Below are 18,556 nucleotides of genomic sequence, written 5' to 3' on the forward strand. Positions count from 1 at the left end.
GCTCAGGTCAGTCTGTGCTGTAGGAGCATCTCCTGCAGCTGGAACACCCGAAGCAGGTAGCTCTCCATGTTGTAAACTGCTCATGCAGCAGGACTGAGGGAGAGGCATTTCCTGGTCACCGGCTGTTCCCGACTACAGGAAAATGAAAATACAGCACCTCTGCACCTGTTCACCTGATGGTGAAGGAAGGAAAAGCCATTACCGAGTGACAGGAGACGAAAAACCAAAATCCATTTCAGCAACTCATCCCAACACTGGTGATTAATCTCACACTCCCACAGCCTGATGCACATTAACCAGATAATTAATAATTTCTTTAGGGACTCCAGCTCGGCAACTGTTTTATCAACCTGCACAGCATTTAGGAGAGAGATGCTGCATTTGTGATCAAACTGCTGGAACTACCAAAATGTTCTGCAGGAACAGTAAAAGCTTCAGAGCAATCTGTGAGCCCAGTTTTACAAGTAACTATAACATATGTGCAGAAATCAAGGCTGCTCCTTTATCAGTGCAATCACCAGACTCAAAAATCTGAGCAAGATCAGCATAATAAGAATAATTAACAGCAATGCCCAACTCCCTCCAATGCCCATCATTCTCCAGCAGAAGAGATTTTCAGTATTTTTTAAACACATTCTACTTGATACAGAATGTGCATAGTGCATCCAATCATGCACTTCGACTATCCTTGGTATGAATAACACATCAGATTCATTTTTCTTACCACAGAAAAGATTAAACAATACAAAAAACATCCTATGTGCCATGACACATGTGAATTCTATAAGGCAAAGGCTTTCAGAGAATTCTGTGAGGAGGATGGCCACACTTAGCACAGCTCTTGCTAACAACTTTTTGTCATCCTCCGTGCACTCACCCTCCATGTTCAAGGACAGTCACACAGGATCTGAAACACAATACCAAAGTGCTGGCACCACATTATCTCCCCCAGCACTTAAAAATGGACTGCTGAGAAAAATCACGGTAAGTATTCTTTCCGATATTAAACTCTCCAGTGTGTTAGATATGTGTCAGTATCCAGTGATTAAGAATGACTGATAACTAATAAATCACACCCACAGAGAGTGACCGGGTATCATTGCTTTCAGCCTCTGCAAAGAAGAGCTAGATTCACAGTTCTGCCTAAGTAATTTCATCTTTCCAAATGAACCACCCTGTGTAACTGCTGCTAGCAAGGAGATGTTCCTTTTTTTTGTTTGTTTGCAATGGGCTTCAAAATAGTAAGTTATTATTTGGGCTGCTTTTCTAGTAATAGTTTATTGTTATCATTACTGTGCAGGTAAGGAAACAGAGACCCAGCACACGTGAGAGTCTCAAAGCTTCCCCATCACAAAGCAGATTCCTAAACAAAGCTTGAACTTGTCCTTTCATCACACAACTACTCTTCCACCTGAGAGAAAGCCTCAGCTCTTGGCTACAGCTCAGCAGAGTATCTGCCTTCTAAAAGATATCCTGCTCTTCAGACTCAGGTCCTGGAAATGGGCCTGTGCAGAGCTTTAGTGACAGCCACACACATCTGCACAACTGACCAGATATTGCCACATGCACTCCAAACTCTGTTCTAAGACTGGGTTAGTAACAGAGAATGCTTTCTTTTAGTCCATACCATGGCTTGATTTGCATTTCCTTTCGCATAACTAAATGACACAGTACACCAATTCTTTAATCATCTACTTCAGTGTTTATACCACTCTGCTCACCATATTATTTGAGCCCCTTCATTTTCATAGTGTCAGTTACCATTATTCCATTAAATTAAATCCTTTTACAAGCATCTTTCTATAAACATGCACTAGAGATAACATAGCCACATGGTGAGGATTCACATACTACAGTAAGCAGATTACACCTGTCTTGATTTTCGATGTAGCTGTCGGCAGAGTATATTCTCCCATCAAACTGCACACAGATCTCCTCATTAAAGCTACAGGGGAGAATAATTACAGAACAGTACTTTGCAGTTTACCAATTGGTCTTGCATACATAATGGCCTATCAAAGAAAAATTGCGTCTTCCAACAGCTGGGAAAATATTTAAATGGTTATTAGTATTATTATGAAATAGCCAACGTTTTAAACTGTCCAACAACTTGCCTCCTGTATGCAAAGCAGACAGAGGTGATCACGTCCAAAAAGGTCTTTGACTCCCAGCCCATAAACAGAATGACTTTTCCCTTTACAAACACTCCATTCCCCAGCCTTCTGTTCCACAGTAAAATCCTCTCCTCCTGAGAAATAATGCTGATTGCAGAATAAGCTGTGAAAGCAAATGGGTGGTTTTCTGGATCTCTTAAGCCCTGGTGCTGAGTGCTAAGCATCACACTCCCCCACATCCTCAGTCCTTGATGAGGAAACAGGGAGTCTGTCAGGTCCCCACCATCCTCCTCTTACCAGCGAGGGTCTCAGTGGCAGCCTGTTCACCTCCAGCCACATCTGAGGTTTCCTTCCAGCCCTCAGCCCCACCAGCAGGTCTCCCTGCTTGGCAGCTGGCCAGTGAGGTGCTGCCTATCCCAGGTAAAGGATGCTGGAGAGGCTGCAAAAATCTACAGAGGGAAGCAACCTCCTGGTGCTTCTGTCCCTGGCCCAACCCAGAGCTGAAGCATCCAGAATATACTGAACTGGTAGTCCTGTGGAGCATCAGGAAGACTGATTTTTCAGCCATGTTAATAGTTAAAACATCTGACCCGTGTTTGTGTTAATGGATAAAAGGCAAAACCATTTTTGCATGCTATTTGCATTCCAAGATCCCAACTGTTAGGACCTTCAGCTCCACTCAGCAACCAAACCCATCGCTCTTCAGGCACCGCTCCTGAATACCAGCTCTAACTCATCACACGACAGACGAGGAAAAAGCCTAGACATGAGAAGAGCCAAATTCTTCAGATGAAAAAGTCAAGTTAGCTTTGCTAGCTTTCCCTGCTAGCCCAGAAGCAAACCATCCTAAGCACATATTTCGGGCCCAGCAAGATGTCCTGACATGCTCTTCCACTCTGCTAAACCAGGAACTAAGATCTGACTGAGGACTTCAGCAACAAGAGGACATCCTGCTGGACTAGTCCCACATATTTTGGTTCTCCCAGATTTTTACACAAACACTCCAAAAGGGACCTTTCTGTACAAGCAGCCCAACAGCCACGTTTTCCCAGCTCTGAGGGACAGGGACACAAGCCACCTCAGCAGGCAGGGGAACACTCACCATGCAGTCACATCTGTGTGCGGCGTTCAAACCACGAGGGAGCAAAACTGCTCTCTGAAACAGCTCTCAGTACCAGCCCTGCAAAGGATTTGCTGCTGCACTTTACCCAGCTGCACCTCCCAGACGAGCTGGCACGCTGCAGCCTTGCTCCCAGTCTCTCTCAGCTCCTCACTCCTAACAGGGACACGCTGACAGAAGAAACCGAGCAGAAAACCGAATGGAGCAGAGGCTGCTCCGGCCAGCAGGCAGCCCACAGTTGCTCCTATGAGCTTGGAAACCTCTTGGTTTCTCTCTGAGAACTCCCCATTTGCAAGGCTGCACCTCACGCTCCAGGGTGGAGTTGGCTGCAGGCTTAGCCAGATCACCCAGCCTGACCTCCTGTGCAAACACTGCCCAGTAACCTTCACCCATTTAAATGCTGCTTTCAACTCAGCAGCTCCAGCATTTTTTCTAATTAGCAAGTTTGGGTAGAAAGAATTCCTGGACATCTCAATCACCGCTTACTTTTCACAGGAGGGAAAAAAAAAAGAAAAAAAAGAAAAGTAAGCCACCCAAACTTTCTGTCTCTGCTGCAAACCTCACAAATTTTGCAAACTTGTTCCTGGGGTCCCAGCATGGGCAGAAACCACCCTGTGACCACCACCAAGAAGGGGCTCCTACACCAGGAACTGGGCAGCAAGGCCCAGCAGTGACAACACATGGACTCAAGGATGTTTTGTTCTGGCCTTTACCCTGCAAAGAGGAGCCCAGCAAGACCTCCTGGGGCTTAGTTCTCATTTCAACTCTCCCTCATAGAGCAGTGTCACCACAAAGAAGTCAAAAATAGCTTTGCCATCAATTGCCACAGTAGCAAAGTTTAGTCCTTCGGGAAAATTTTCCTTGACTTCACAGGTTCTGGACCAAAACATTTATCAAGAAAAGCACATTAGCTATTATAGCTTGCATTAAAAATACAAATACCACACAAAAACTGTGCTTGTTAAGTTTTAAAGGTCTTTAGAAAGCTTTTCCTTTCACTGCTGTCCCCTGACACTACTGACTATGCATATTCAAATCCTCCATTCAAAGGTATTCTGCAATGAACCAATCCTTTATTAATTGCCAGAACACATATCCCACGACTTTTCAGAAGAACTGAGTGTCTAATGTGTCTTTACAAAAGATCATAATTCCACTTTCCTGTTCTTACTAGAAAAACAAGCCAGCCTGGCAAGTGGAAAGAAAGGTGTAAGACTACTTCTGACTAAGACATAATATACAGGATTAACTGGAAATTGCCAAATTAGGAAACATGCTTTCCTGGATGGAGAGGGAAGGTAAATCATATCAGCTCCAGACAAAGACTGAAGGGAAAGGGAAAAAAAGAAATATCAGCTGAGTGGAGAAACCTGTCACAGATATTTCAGTAGATCAGGACTCTGACTATGTATCAGAGAAGAGAAGCCCTGATCAAGTCACATGCCCTTTACTACAGAAGATAAGATCAAAAGGTTTCAAAGGAAACTGATGGTGACAGTTTCTTCATTTGTATGCAATGTGACATACCAGATCCAAACTGTTGGCTACTTTTTGAACTATTTGTCAGGGGAGAGAAATTATTATTTTCTTTTATATTTTACTTTCAAGAACTCTTAGTCATTTGGGGGTTCTCCCCCCTGCTCTGTTTTATTTTTCAGCCAGGATTCAAACGTTCACCTTTGATGTAATATTTTTTGCTGCACATCAGAATAGCTATGCCAAGCTTCAGAAGGACAATTAAATACAGAGAATGAAAAGGATTACATCACTTCAAACATGAACTTTTAATAAAATTATTCTAAAGAAACGTCCCTGGTGATGATTATTTTCTTTTCCCTGTATCTTCTATTTTACTCTTTCCATGTGTTTGCAACAATTGAAATTATTGCCAGGCTAGCAGATGTAGTTGACTCGAAGCCATCAGCTTACATACAAGCAGAAGTATTTCTCCCTGTTTCTCACTGCTTCTGACAAGAAAAGTGTTAAAGATAACTGTGTAAGATCACAAGTTGCTTGTATAGCCAATAGGCTATATAACACTTATATTCACATGGCAAATAAATAAATGGGGGACTTGTACCCAGCTCAGGTTCTCCAGGGCCCAGACCTCAAGGGCTTCAGCCCAGCATCCCCTGCTGATGTGCGAAATCTGCAGTTGCTCATTATATGCTAGTAAACTTGCTCTAAAACCATGCCCTTCTTTCCAAAAAAAGGTACCAAACACCTTGTCAAAGTTCATCTGTGGCACTCAGTATTCATGAGCCAGTGATATGTGTAAGGCAATAATATTCTCCCCAAAGTGTTGTGAAACATTCAGAAACTGCAGTAGCTGCAGCCACGTAAGTATCTGAGACAGCCAGACACGAAAAAATACGTTGCAGTCTCCTGGGTGAAGGAGAAGGTACTCAAAGCACAGAAAAGCAATACAACCTTCACTTCTAGCTCTGGTACAGCCCAATAGATCACATTTTAAAGTTGTAGCATTTGGTTTCAAATGTGACAAACATTTTAAATGTTTCAAGCTCTTATATAAATCCTTGAGAATCCTGGAATCATGCTAATAAAGGATGCTGAATTTAAGGACTCAAGTCTAAGCCCCTTTAAACACAGCAGGGAAAAGAAATAGCTCTTCCAACAATATTTTTCTCAGTCAGGCCAAATATTTTTGAAGCAAATTGTTTGGAATACATAGCTTACGTGTACGAGTCTATTGAGAGTTTACACAGATATTTATAGAGAAATTACTGCAGTGCACAGACTTAGAGTCACTTAGAAAGTCTTAAAAAGCAAATGACAATACCTTGAGTGCATAAAGCTGCTCCTGTCAGTGAAGCTTTTTCCCCAAAAACTCCTGTCAGTGAAGCTTTTCCCCCACACCATCACCTGCTCTCTGTCCACGAAGCCCAGACTGTCCTCGGGGCTGTTGTGACATCCCTGGCACAGCAGCGAGAGGAAAAGAGCTGCACCTTCCCCACCAGGTTCCCAGCTCCCCAGCCAGCCCTCAGGGCTCCTGCTCCAGCCCTGCTTTCCCAGAGCTGCAGTCCATCTGCATCTCTGACACACACCAGAGCAAACATGCCCACAGTTTCCCTTGCTACTGTACCAAAGCCTTGTGATTCATTCTTATGTTCTTGAAGCAACATAAACCACAAAATCCACATGAGGAATTCACTCTGGTGTGACCCAGCACTCACCTCTCCCACCTGCACTGACCTGAAGACCATTGCACCAGGAAATACTTCACCAAGTGATTTTTCCTCCCTCCCCGTGGGCAAATTCTAGCTCTAAATTTCAAAAGCTGTCACTAGCACACAAAAAGCTGGAATAAATCCCTCTCCTGGACATGCAAACACGCTCAGTTTCACGTGACTTGCAGCTGGCCTGAAGAGCTTGCACCCTGCCCCACACATCACTAGCTGGTTGTGCAATGAGACCACGTTTCATAGGCACAGCCCTGCAGCAAGCAGCCCTGGTTGCAAAACACCCCATAATTGACATTCTAACCCACATTATCTGCCATGCACCTGCAAGGTGCCCGCTGAGGGCAAACCTGCTACACACCAAACCAATATGAGAGAAAACCTTCAGGAGAAATAGAAATTGAAAATGCAAACTCAGACTGGGCATCACAGACTAGTTTGGATTTGAAATTCCTGAGACATTCATAGGGGATATGAAACCTAAAGAACAAGGCAAAGCAATCCCATAGGCATAAAAAATACACATACATATATGTATTCACACACATAGAGCAGTCTGACCATCCAACTTCTGATGCCAAACTCAAATAGAGAAACTATTCTTCCTTGGCTCTCTCGGCAGAGAGGAACAACACAGCAAGAAATCAGCTTTTCAAGAGTTAAAGCCTGGAGAAGGTGGCTCCCTGAAGTGGCTACTGACCTGCATTAGGAGTCTGACAGGCATAGGGAGCTCTTCTCACACTCTCAGCAGGTGGCCCAGGCCTGAGCAGACTGAAGGGGATGCTGGTTCACTTGAGTACACAGGGCTCTAAGTAGCTAAAATTCATCTGCTTGCTGAAACTGTCCCTGCTACAGAACAACACCTTCCAGAGGCAGACAGGCTTTCAGTTATCATTAACCGAGTCAGTCATTCAGGGTCAGCTGCAGCCAGGTATGAATCAGCACCACCAGGCTTTTAAAGTAGGTGTTAAAACCCAGGTGAAACTCATCCCCTCCTTCCCCAGGTGCTAAGCAACCCTCTGTTTTACCCCTGTGCTGCTGGATGGGCTTGTGACTTCTGCCAAAGACGTGGTGAAAGTGGTAACTGCAACTGGGAAAGACTGGATACACCTTCCCCCATGGAAACAAGGGCATGAGGGATGGCTCACTTTGTATTCTCCAGCAGGGCCAGTGGTTTTTCTCCCCTGTGTAGGTGTTGTGTGTTTGTTCCATGCCCAGGAGATGGAACAATTAAGACGTGCTCAATACCCTTCTGCCGCCCACTCAGTGTAACACCTTAGTCATCAAATCGTCCTATTGTGCTGCTCAATACTTTCTATAACAGTAGGAATATGAGAGTATGTCCAAAGATAGCAATGAACACACAAGGTAATTATTTTTAAGCTTGCTAATCACAATCAATAGTTTCTTAGCAAAAACTGATGAGCTGGAGTTGGCTCCTATTTTTAACCAATAAGAGATGCAGTCAAGACTTGAATTACACCATCGGGCAAGTCTCCAAACTCCTAATGACTGCCAGCCAGGAGAAGGATGGGTCCTTGGTGGGTCGTACTCCCTTCCCCAGCATGGTATCAAAGCCTTTTTTCCATAGACTATGAAGCCAGAAGTGGGTTGTAACTGCTGGATGACTTCACCGAAAACACCACACAAGAATCTAACTCCATACATCAAAAAGGAGTTATACAATTCTTAAAAAGCCTGAGGATGTTTACTTGAAGAGTTTGAAGTTTTGTAGCTGTCATATAAAAGATAAAATCCTCGTAGAACAGCGCCATGTGCCTTCCAGGGGTGTACAATTAGGAACAGATGAATACAAGTTGAAGACTCTTTAGAAACCTCACACCCTCTCCCTATTTTGGTAGGATTTTCCTTAAACTAATATTTCTAATGTTTTGCTATCCCTTTACTTTTTTTTTTTTAAATTTCCAAAGCCCTAAATTTCTTTGTTGCTTTTGGGAAATTTCTCAGTTCTCTGCCACTCTCAGGAAGGTGCTATCCCCCCTACAAAAGAACCTAAACTCATTCCCAACATTCAGTACTGCAGCAATAATTCCCTCTTGGAAGAAGGAACATGTTTTCGTTTGCTTTGTTTCTTCTCTCCACTGATTAAAAGCAACAATGAGTCCAAAGGAATAGTACAATACCATCAAGTGTAATTGTTGCCTCTCACAACAAATGTGAAGGGGATCAGGAAACACACCCACCCTTGATTACTGGGAAAATATCAGGGATAAAAGATGTCAGCGGGGGCAAGTAATTCTGTTCATCAGCTTACACAGATGAAGGTAAGAGAGACCAGCACCAGCCCTCCCTTCATTAACTGGATGGAATTACAGCAGTTCAGGGATTGCAGAATTACAGAAGGAATTAACACTCCCTCCATCTTCCTGTCACAATACCTCTAGTTTGGGATATTTTCACCTTTGGTTCTGGTGTCTGCTGCTGGATGAAAACGGCTGAGTGATGAAGGCCTCCATGAGGTGTGCAGTCGGGTTGGCACCTCTCAAGGAGGGACAGCAGCCCAGGGGTACAAGAACACGGCTTGGCCATGCCATAATTTCCAGACATCTAAAATGATCAATGCTTTCTGTGCTAGAAAGAGTGACACTGCTGTCTGTACTCAATGGAGGTTTTTGAAGCCTCCTCCCAAACATTATATGCAGTGTCAGTGTTTATTAAAGATAACTAATGCCCTAACACTTTATTTACTTCTGTTTATTGCTATTTTAGAAAGAGTCACCAGAGAGCAGCTATGCTTCTGGTCCACCAGGGTTCTTTAATCACTGTTAGTAGGTAAAATCATGTGTGACAACTAATCCAAAAAGCAGATTATATTTATTTTGGCTACAGTGGCTTGCAATTCGTTAAAATCAACAAAGCCTTTTCATTAGCCCCCTGCTGATGTCCTAAAACCAGATATTTCAAGGGTCTCAAAGCACAGAGCTACACACGTGCAGTAAAGCTGGGACTGACAGACTTGCTGTTGCCATACTTACCGTAAAATCTTATTAAAAACAACAGCAAACTTCTTATTTTCTTTCATAAGAGGGCTTAGTTTATGATCTCAAATTCCAAAATGAAAATGTTAGAGGCAGGGCTTCTTACATTTCAAGAAGTACAAGTGAATCAACAATAAAATCATCAGTTAATTACTTGCTCAGGGTTGTGTGTTGTAAAAAAAAAGCTGTTGTAACACTGTAAGGAGTGAGATTACAGGTTCAGCAAGTCTAAATATTAGCCTACATGCTTGCTGAGTCCCCTGCATCCTGGAACCACATTTGAATAACTGAATTTCTAGTTAACAGTGGGATCTTGCCATCCTCATTCTTTGTGATAATGTCTCTGGCCATCGTCTCCTGGTGACAGTGCCTCAGACCCATGATCATGAAGACATACACTCGGAATCACAGAGGATCAGAATAAAACCACGCAAAAGTTACAGGGCTCCATCTCTTCTCCAACCTCACTACTCTTCAAACGGCGCCAGGAAGTTCACAAACCCAGAAGAAGCTTTACCATAACCATCAAACAAAAAAGGAAATCAGTGCATTAGAAGGCCACATAATTGATTTATGTATATATAAACACAGTGATTTACATCAATGAAGTTTCTCCTCTCTTGTTATGAATTTACCAACTGACATAGACACTTTTGGTCACTACCCTTAAACACCCCTTTGGAGAAGTGACTCAAACAACACCCTTGCCACTGTGAAAAAAGCCACTCCTGACCCTCACTGCATCCTACCATGCAGACGTATTTATTTCCCATAGCTGGATGTAGATGTGGATCTGCCTTGCAAATTTTCATGTGTACTGCTGAAGTGGAGTCCTTGTTTGTCCCCCTAAGCACAATCTTGAGCATTGTCAAGGCCGATTATTAGACATCACTTCACACCAGCCCTTTCCAAATCTGCAGATCTCCAGTGGTTTAGAGGGAAGCCGAGAGCAGTCCTTTAGTGAGAGAGCCATTCCTAAACACCCAAACCAGCAGGGTGCCAGGCTGCCCCTGGGACAGGAGGGTCACTTCATCTCCCCCAGTGCCACTGTCCTCCAGCTGGCTGCAGCCTCCCCAAGTTCACACGCTGAACACAACAGCCGGCTGCTGAGGCGGAGAATAAAATCCAGACTAGAAGGAAAACCAAGATACAAAGCTTTTCTCCAGGGGCTAATCAGAGTTCTGTCCACAGGGAAAACTGAGCCCCATCTGATATACAACTTACTGTTTTGGCTCTCCATAATTAAAACTATTGTTGCCATGGCAATACAAAGGCTGCTGAAAATACACGCACGGCTCATGTCATGCCTCTTTGGTGATACAATTTGTTGTCCCAGTCTGGCTTGTGCCAGGATGGAACAAAACGTGACTCGGAAATAGTTGACTTGACGGGGTTTGTTATTTAGGAATCAGACACTGTGTGAGCTGTGAGACCACTTTCTCAGGCTCCCTAACATGACCACTAATCCTGTTAAAGTCAATAGCAGTTTTAAAGATAATTTCAAAGAGAAGACTTCTGATCCTACACTATTAAATTTCTTAAAGCACTATAAAGAAAGAATTTTTTTTAAGGTACAGAGAATGATAAAGAACCAATCAGAAGGATTAATATACATAAAAGCAGATACAAAATTAAAATGCAAAAACCTGATTATAGGTTCAATACCACAAACATGCACACTTTAGTTATTAATTAGCATTTGTTTATTAATCTGAAACTGTGATCTCCACTGAGCATGTTTTAAGCAAGAAGAACTTACAGGTCACTCAATGACCTCTGAACAGCAGCAAGTAATCTCCTATTGAGGAAATATCATCAGTCTTCCTGTAGATACACACCTATACAGGCATTACCCACACAGACACACCAACAGGTTTTTTATAGGATGGGACAACAATTTTAGTTTTGTGACTTGCAATCCAGTCATTTCTTATGTGGAAATCTCTAATAGGATTCCTGAGGCGCACAAGAGCTTAGTCATGTGGAAAATTTACAGGTGCAACTGTGACTTTTAAGCAGTTGTATGGGAATATCTGCTACAACAAAAAGGTGATCTGCAGAGACTTAGGTAAAAATCCCATTGATGCCAATGTCTGTTGACAACAGTCAGAGTTTTGCTTCTTTCTGGAATGGAAAGCTTCATATGGCCCAAGAACAAACCAAGAGAGATGGCTGTGGGCTGGAAGGCAGACCAGGGAGGGGTGAGATCCAGGAAAGCCACCCAAGCAAGGAGGCAGGCACTTCTTTTACCACCTGGATTACTATGGCTCTGGTATTTCTGCAAAGCAAAATACTTTCTATTATACAAATCCCAACATGAAGTTTGTGTGCAAATGCTTCAGCTGCCACGTGGCCCCTGTGAGATCAGTTATAGAAGATCTCTGGGACCATCAGGGTTAAGCAGCAAGACAGAGTAGGGAGTGTAGAACAAGGGAGTTCAGCAATGGCATCTAGAGAGAGGGTCTGGGAACACCTGCTTCAGAGAGTTGACACCACATGGACACTTTCTTCTCAGAGAGCAGCAAAAGAAATCTGGGCAGCTCCCTGAGGAACAGATGCAGCACCAAAGTCCAAACAAGACAGTCCAGGGGATGCCTTAAAGGCAGAAGGTGATGGAAGTCATGATGGTGTAGGTGTATTTAACAGCAATACAAAAATTCAAAACCTAATGCCTTACCCCACACTGTTTTCCCCAACGAAAGAGGAGGGATAAAACAAAAAGGCATCACAGCAGTTGGACACATCACTTTATACACTCGTGGATAGAGCTCAGATACTCTGGTTATTAGCACATGATAAAATTCTATAAAAAACACATGAGGCTATGGAAAAAAAATGGAAGGAAAAACTAAAGGGCCAGAAGAACAATAAAGTGGCAGCTGGGAGGTCCCAGCTCAAGAAGAATTTGAAGGAATGGAGAGATGTATTCTTGGAAGAGGAAGGGTACATCAGGTAGCTGACATATTGAGTTTCCAGGAAAGAGGGGAGAGTATTAATGACAGTGCAGCTGACGGTTTCAGCAGCTACCAACGAAATGATTTGCCCTTCTTTTTCAGCTGAAGAGGTGACAGTGTGGATATGGCAGCTGATTTACATACATCATCATAACTTCCATAGGAATATCAGATTTCTTTATAAGGACTTGTAGTACCAGCTTTGCAGGTCAGTGTCAATGTCTAACAGAGCCACTGGAGACAAAGGGGAAGATTCAGAGAGGCACTGAGGTGCCTGAAACAGGGCTTAACCTGAATTTAATTGCCTAATTATAAAAAGATTCCAAAATCCCCTGCTTCAGTAACTGTAAATGCATCAGGGCTAACATTTATGACCACAAAGACCAGTGGAAATCAATTGCAGCTACCCTGGCAGCCGTGTGCCCATCACCTCTCTGAGCTCACTCCTCTGCAATCCCGATCCAGGTCTCTTGACACTGCCTGTGTCGTGAAGGGGCCCAGACCCAAAGGTGAGCTTGGGCTCCTCTGATCACATGCCAAGAGTGCCCTCTTTCCTCAGCCCTGCTTTTTGCCTCTCCAGTAGGAAATACCCAAGTTCTGCCACAACATCACACTGTTATGCACACTGGCCACTGTGCAAGGCACCCGTCCTGAACCAGCCAGCCAACTGCACAGGCACAATCTCTGCTTTGGTTCAGCCCACAGCAAAAAGTTGGGGTTTTTTTTATTTTTTAGGGATTGCCACACACTAAACTGAAGTACATAAGGTGACCAAAGGGATAACTGCATATTGCCCCAGAGTTTAATTTCAGTTTGGGTGATGGTTAGCACACCAAACACAAAACTGTTTGCAGGATTGGGCCCTGACTGTACGCCAACCCTTGCCCAGCATGAGGAACAAGGAACAGGCACCAAGAAAGCTCCAGAACAGCAATTTCCAAGCTTAAGCAAGGTTTAGTAATATATCAAGACTTTAGAACATATAAAACAATTAAGGGACCAGCATGATGTTTGATATTCTTTCCAGTCTGACTTTAATTTCTCACCATTTGCAGATGTCCCATCTATTTATGACGTCCTTTATGGCATGTAGACTTTGTTACAACAAAAATTCAGGTTGTGGATTTTTGTCAGTGGCAAGCTGATGTTGCTCAGAGCAGCATTAAAATGCTATCATGCTGTTAGATTAAGCAACCTATTTTCTCTACTAGCACAGATTGTACTTTAGTTTCACCCTTACACCTACCAAATTGCTGTTTCTTGCAACATTTCCCTTTGAAGGTAGTTGCCAATCTCCAAACCAGTGCTATTTTCACCAAGTGAAAGAGAAGTTTGTAAAGGAGTACAATAAAAGCAAGATTCTTTTTCTATTAAAAAAAAAAATACTAGAAAAAAAAATAAAGCAGTAAGGAAAAAAACAGTGAGTTGTATTTCTTCTCTACTTTTAAGCAGGACTCCTACCAGGTGACTCACAAGATATTGCCACATGTGTTAATATGAAACAGGTTTTATGGAATAAGTAACTGTGGTATGTACCCCGTACATATACCTGGTCCTAAACCTGCTGACATAACAACACCTAATGATGTAGCTCTCTTTGCTCCTAATTTTTAAGCTTCTTTTGAAAATCTCCCATCCATCACTTCTTCTTTGCCTTTTGTCCAATTTGGGGCATTTTCATCTGTAGTTCTTTAAAGGGACTAGTCCATGGTGGGGACAATGAGACCAGAAACAGGTACAGTCCAATGCAGACACAGGCATTTCAGCTAGGGCACTTCTAGGACCTTAAATATAAATACTAAATAGGCTGGAGAAATAATAATAAAAAAACCCTGCAAAAAGAGACCAAACTACAAGAAACCAGTCATATCGATTAGCTGATTAGTTTGCCAGTGAGTGATTAGTCAGAAAGACTGGAATTAGTCAGTGAAGCCCTGTCTCCCATGAATAAAATGTGGGGAGGACACCCTTTCCCACCCTCGGTGACAGATGATATCTGTTTTCTCCTTCGAGTTTGAATTTAAGAGCCACTGAAGCTCAGCAAGAGTATATTCTGGCTCAAATGAGCTGAAAATTGCATTCAATTTGAATTTCAAAACGAGAGGAGAAGGAGGAATGGGGGGAGAGGGAGGGAGCGAGCTCAGCAGGACCCATCACGCCAGGTCCCTCTTGCAGCAGGTCCAGCTGCACCCAGGCAGGATGCAGAGCTGAAACGCAGGGCATGATGCAAAGGAGAGAGCATTGCTGGACAACAGCCCAGTTCCAGTTTAAAAATAAACGTTTTGCTGTCAGGATCAAAGCAAACTCTGCTTTTATGTATATTACAAGCTGTATGTTCAGAAGAAAAAGATTCTTCTGGTTACTTGAGGGGAGAGAGGCATTGGGAAGTAGAGCTGGCCAGAGGGAGGGGTGGGTACCCAGCTTTCCCACCAGAAAATCCTCAATAATTCTGACTAATCTGAAAGTACTTGCCATCCCCTAGCACAGAGCATATACACTGAATGTATGCACTGAATTTTCCTTAACGTTAAGGTTCATTTAAGGTTACATTTTTTAGCGTGGGGTAACATTTAATTTATGTCTTTGTGGGTGAAGGGATTATTTCCCCTTCCCTTTGTGCATTAAATTTACAGTTATATCTGATGACACTGAAAGAAATGGAGTTATGCCTGCAACCCAAATATATCCTGTAATTTGATGGCATGATAGCTGTTGGTCTCTTTAATGCAACTGATAATGTCCAATATCCAATAAAAAAATGATATCATACCAAATCAAGAGATCCTTCAGCAAATTTCTTACCAACTTCAGTGTGCAATTTGACCCAAGGGTCTGGAGTAGTAATAAAATAATTACAATTAATCATGAGAAATAATTAATAACTTAAGGATTAAAATGTGTCCATTTATACATTCAGGATCAGCATTTTCAATGTACCCTTGAGAGGCTTTTAGCTTCCCTTCCTAAACAGAATGCTTGCAGTAGCATTTAGAACTGGAGAGTTCAGCTATCAGAAACTGGCTACTAATTTGGCTCATGGTATTTTTTATATGGCATTATGTTCACAGATAGAAGGGTCCCTATTACACCAATAACCCACTCATATCCTCTGATGCAGCTGATATTTCAAAGCACAATGTTTTTATCACAAGTTTTTCCTATTTTTTCCAACTAAGTGTTTTTTGCATTGATAAATCAGTAAATTGCCAGCTTTACACATGTAGATTGTGTGAGTCAGGATCCAAATCCAAAAGAAAATAAAAAACAAAACATGAGGTCAATTTTCCTGGCCATTGCATTAAATAAAAGCTCCCAAGCAACACAGTCAAGCACACACTATTAGATATACCTTGGTATGCTGTGCCTTCAGCAAGGCTTAGATTTCCCTCTATGGCTAAAGACTGTATTAACACCCAAAGTGAGCTAGTGCTGGTTTTAAGCTTTTCCCATCACCAAAGTAATTCTTAACCTGTTCTTTTGGCAGATAAAGAGACAACTGGAACATCTCTAAATCCTGTTTGCAAACTTTGCACCACACAGAAGTTTCCACGAACTGCAGGCACTTGGATAAAAATGTGTAAGCACTCACGACCACTTGAAAAAGACCCTGCACCTCATTGTGCACCACACTGTTCAGAGGAACTACTCAGAGTACAGGGCACTTTGTAGATATCCAAATATGCAATTGTATGCCTCACTCTGGAAGGCATTTTTGGATGCTATTGCTTCACGTTTCATTCTTGCATTGCCTTCTTTCTGCCTTGATTGTAACGACACAGAAATACTGATCTCCCATCTCCATGTTGCCCCCTCATATGCTCCAGTTTCCCACACACCCCAGAGGTTCATTTCTGGAGGGGAAGAGGAGAAATACACAGACCTGTCTCCATCACTCCATTTCTCAAAGAGAGCTTTCTCTGTAAATCAGATTATCTGCCATGCTTACTTTACAATGCTTACTTTACTCACTTTACAGGAGAGAGAACAATAAATATGCAAAATACATGGCACATTCCTGACAGATCAATCTTCATACTGGAGCTTCCAGATCTAACACCACTAATAAGAAACAATAAGGGTATTTGCCTGATGACAGCACTGCACTAAGCAGCACCACGGCTTCCAGAGCAGAGCCAAGCCACGTCCAGTCCTCTCTGGTCCATCTGCAGCTACTCATGTGGACATGGCCCTGATGGTGCTCTGCTCCTCCAGCTGGGAAGGCCCTGCCTGATCCCGTGATGGCTGTGGGCGCTCAAACTGCTCCGCGGCCAGAGCGGGCAGCGAGGAACGCCGGGCCAGCGTGGGTGACAGGCATGGCAACAGAGGAAATACTTGGCAATTCCTCCAAGGTATTGGACACTAGAGCAGTTTAGCTGAATGGCATGCGTGCCCACATAAGGCTGCAAGGTCAAGAAGACCTTATGTTATTTACTAGGTGAGTGCTGGTTTCATGCACAAAGATATTCTATCAAGATGTGACCTGCAGTAGGACTTGCCTGCTTGGAAAAAAAATTAAAGTTCCCTATTTTATTTTTCTGTCAGTCCCTTTTAGAGTTGAACATCACTTATTCAACATTACATAATTAACATTATGAAACATGGACATACCTCACAAAGAAAACCTAAGAGGGATAACAATTGCACACAGAAGCCACCTTCTGAAACTTTTCTTCAGTCTTTTAACTCACTGCTATCAAAACTGGGGAGGCATGAAGCCATGGACTGCAAACCAGAGAATGAATGCAAAACTCACTAGATGTAAACTCTGCCACTGCTTTCCCCTATGCAGTATTTTACACCAAAAATGTTTTTACTGCAACAATATTGGGTGTAAGAACATCCTGCCTCTCAAAGCCAAGACAAAAAAAAAAGGAGAAAAATATTGCTGGGTTTTCTTGTTGTTAATTTGGACCACACTGATTTTTGAATAATTTAAAAGCTAAATTATAAAGTGTGTATCTTTATAGATGACATCACAGAGCTTTGGCAAATCCATGCTGTCCTGGAAAATTACTTATTCCACGGAAACAACATTACTCTCAGACATGGCACGCCAAAACCTGCAAACAACCGCCACTGTGGAAAACACTGCCCCAGGGGTGCCCTGAGAAGAGGACATCCCTAGCAAAGAGGAGTGGGATACACACAAGTCTCCCCAGTGCCTCTCTTGGTACCAATCCCAACCTCAAATTGTTAAGGTCCATCCCTGGTTGTCATGGCACAAGGTTGTTGATGATTTATTAAGAGCTCTTAGCTCCATCAGACAGTTTACAATTAACAGCTTCTCTTTTTCTTAAATATAAATAAATACATAAATGAAATCAGAGCTGCTAAGTGCTGGGTGTACCCAAATGACATCACCAGCAACTGCCAGTCACCCAGGCTGCAAAAATAAATAAGGGATGGGAGCGGGGGGAGCAGAGGGGGAGGCAGGGTATTTACTCAATCAGTACCTATTTTTGAATTTCCTTCAAGCTGGCTTGGACCAAGAGCCATCAATTATTTAAAAGAAGTAACATGATGCTTCCTTTGTTGAGGCAAATCTGCAAGCAGACCCCAAGAGAGAATAAAAAATGAATTAGGCAGAATTTATTAGTGCGCTTGAAGAAAACAGATTCAGCTATCAGAGCTGACTGTGCTTTTAAAAATAGTGTATTTCTGCCCATGAACGACAGTTTCTGTGTTTCTCCCTTACCCCAATAGATCCTCAATAATCTCACCTCTCCCCTCTCCTTACGCTTTCTTTTTTCTTTTTCAAGAGGGCATAACACTGAAAGAGGCATCAATCATTCCTTAAACTTCTTCCTTCTTTTCTGACTTGACTTGATGTATTGTCTTCATTTAAATTACAAATACACTAATCTAAAACACTGTTTACCAAGCAGCATATTAAATGAAAGATGCAAGAAATTGCATCACTCACATTTTAAAAATGACTTTAGACTCAGGGACACATAAAAACAATGAGACAGGATGATCTGCCTTGGTTGCTATATTTCAATCCTAACAAATGAGATTTGGTTTCCAGTGGTTCTGCTAGGCCCCAGTCGAACACTCCCTGCCCAAACCGGTACAAAACCTCCTCCTTGGCACATGTTGGTTGGGGTTTCTGCAACGCTCCAGGGACGTGTACAGACCAAGGTCTCGGTCCCTGGGCCTGCACCTGGTC

At 42.8% G+C, this 18,556-nt stretch overlaps 1 protein-coding gene across 15 annotated transcripts in view; it reads right to left on the bottom strand.

Moving 5' to 3' along the window:
• Positions 1–18,556, bottom strand: part of ESRRG (estrogen related receptor gamma) — a 371,470-nt gene that overhangs the window by 272,631 nt on the left and 80,283 nt on the right. The window contains exon 1 of one of the 15 annotated variants that reach the window (XM_064709130.1): positions 7,135–7,257. The exons of the other annotated variants lie outside the window; for them this stretch is intronic. The gene's annotated coding sequence lies outside the window, so the exon portion shown is untranslated. Of the gene's footprint in view, positions 1–7,134; positions 7,258–18,556 lie in introns of those variants that run through there. 15 annotated transcript variants of the gene reach the window in all.

Source organism: Zonotrichia leucophrys, chromosome 3 (genome assembly GCF_028769735.1).
Source record: "Zonotrichia leucophrys gambelii isolate GWCS_2022_RI chromosome 3, RI_Zleu_2.0, whole genome shotgun sequence".
Classification (NCBI taxonomy): Eukaryota; Metazoa; Chordata; class Aves; order Passeriformes; family Passerellidae; genus Zonotrichia; species Zonotrichia leucophrys.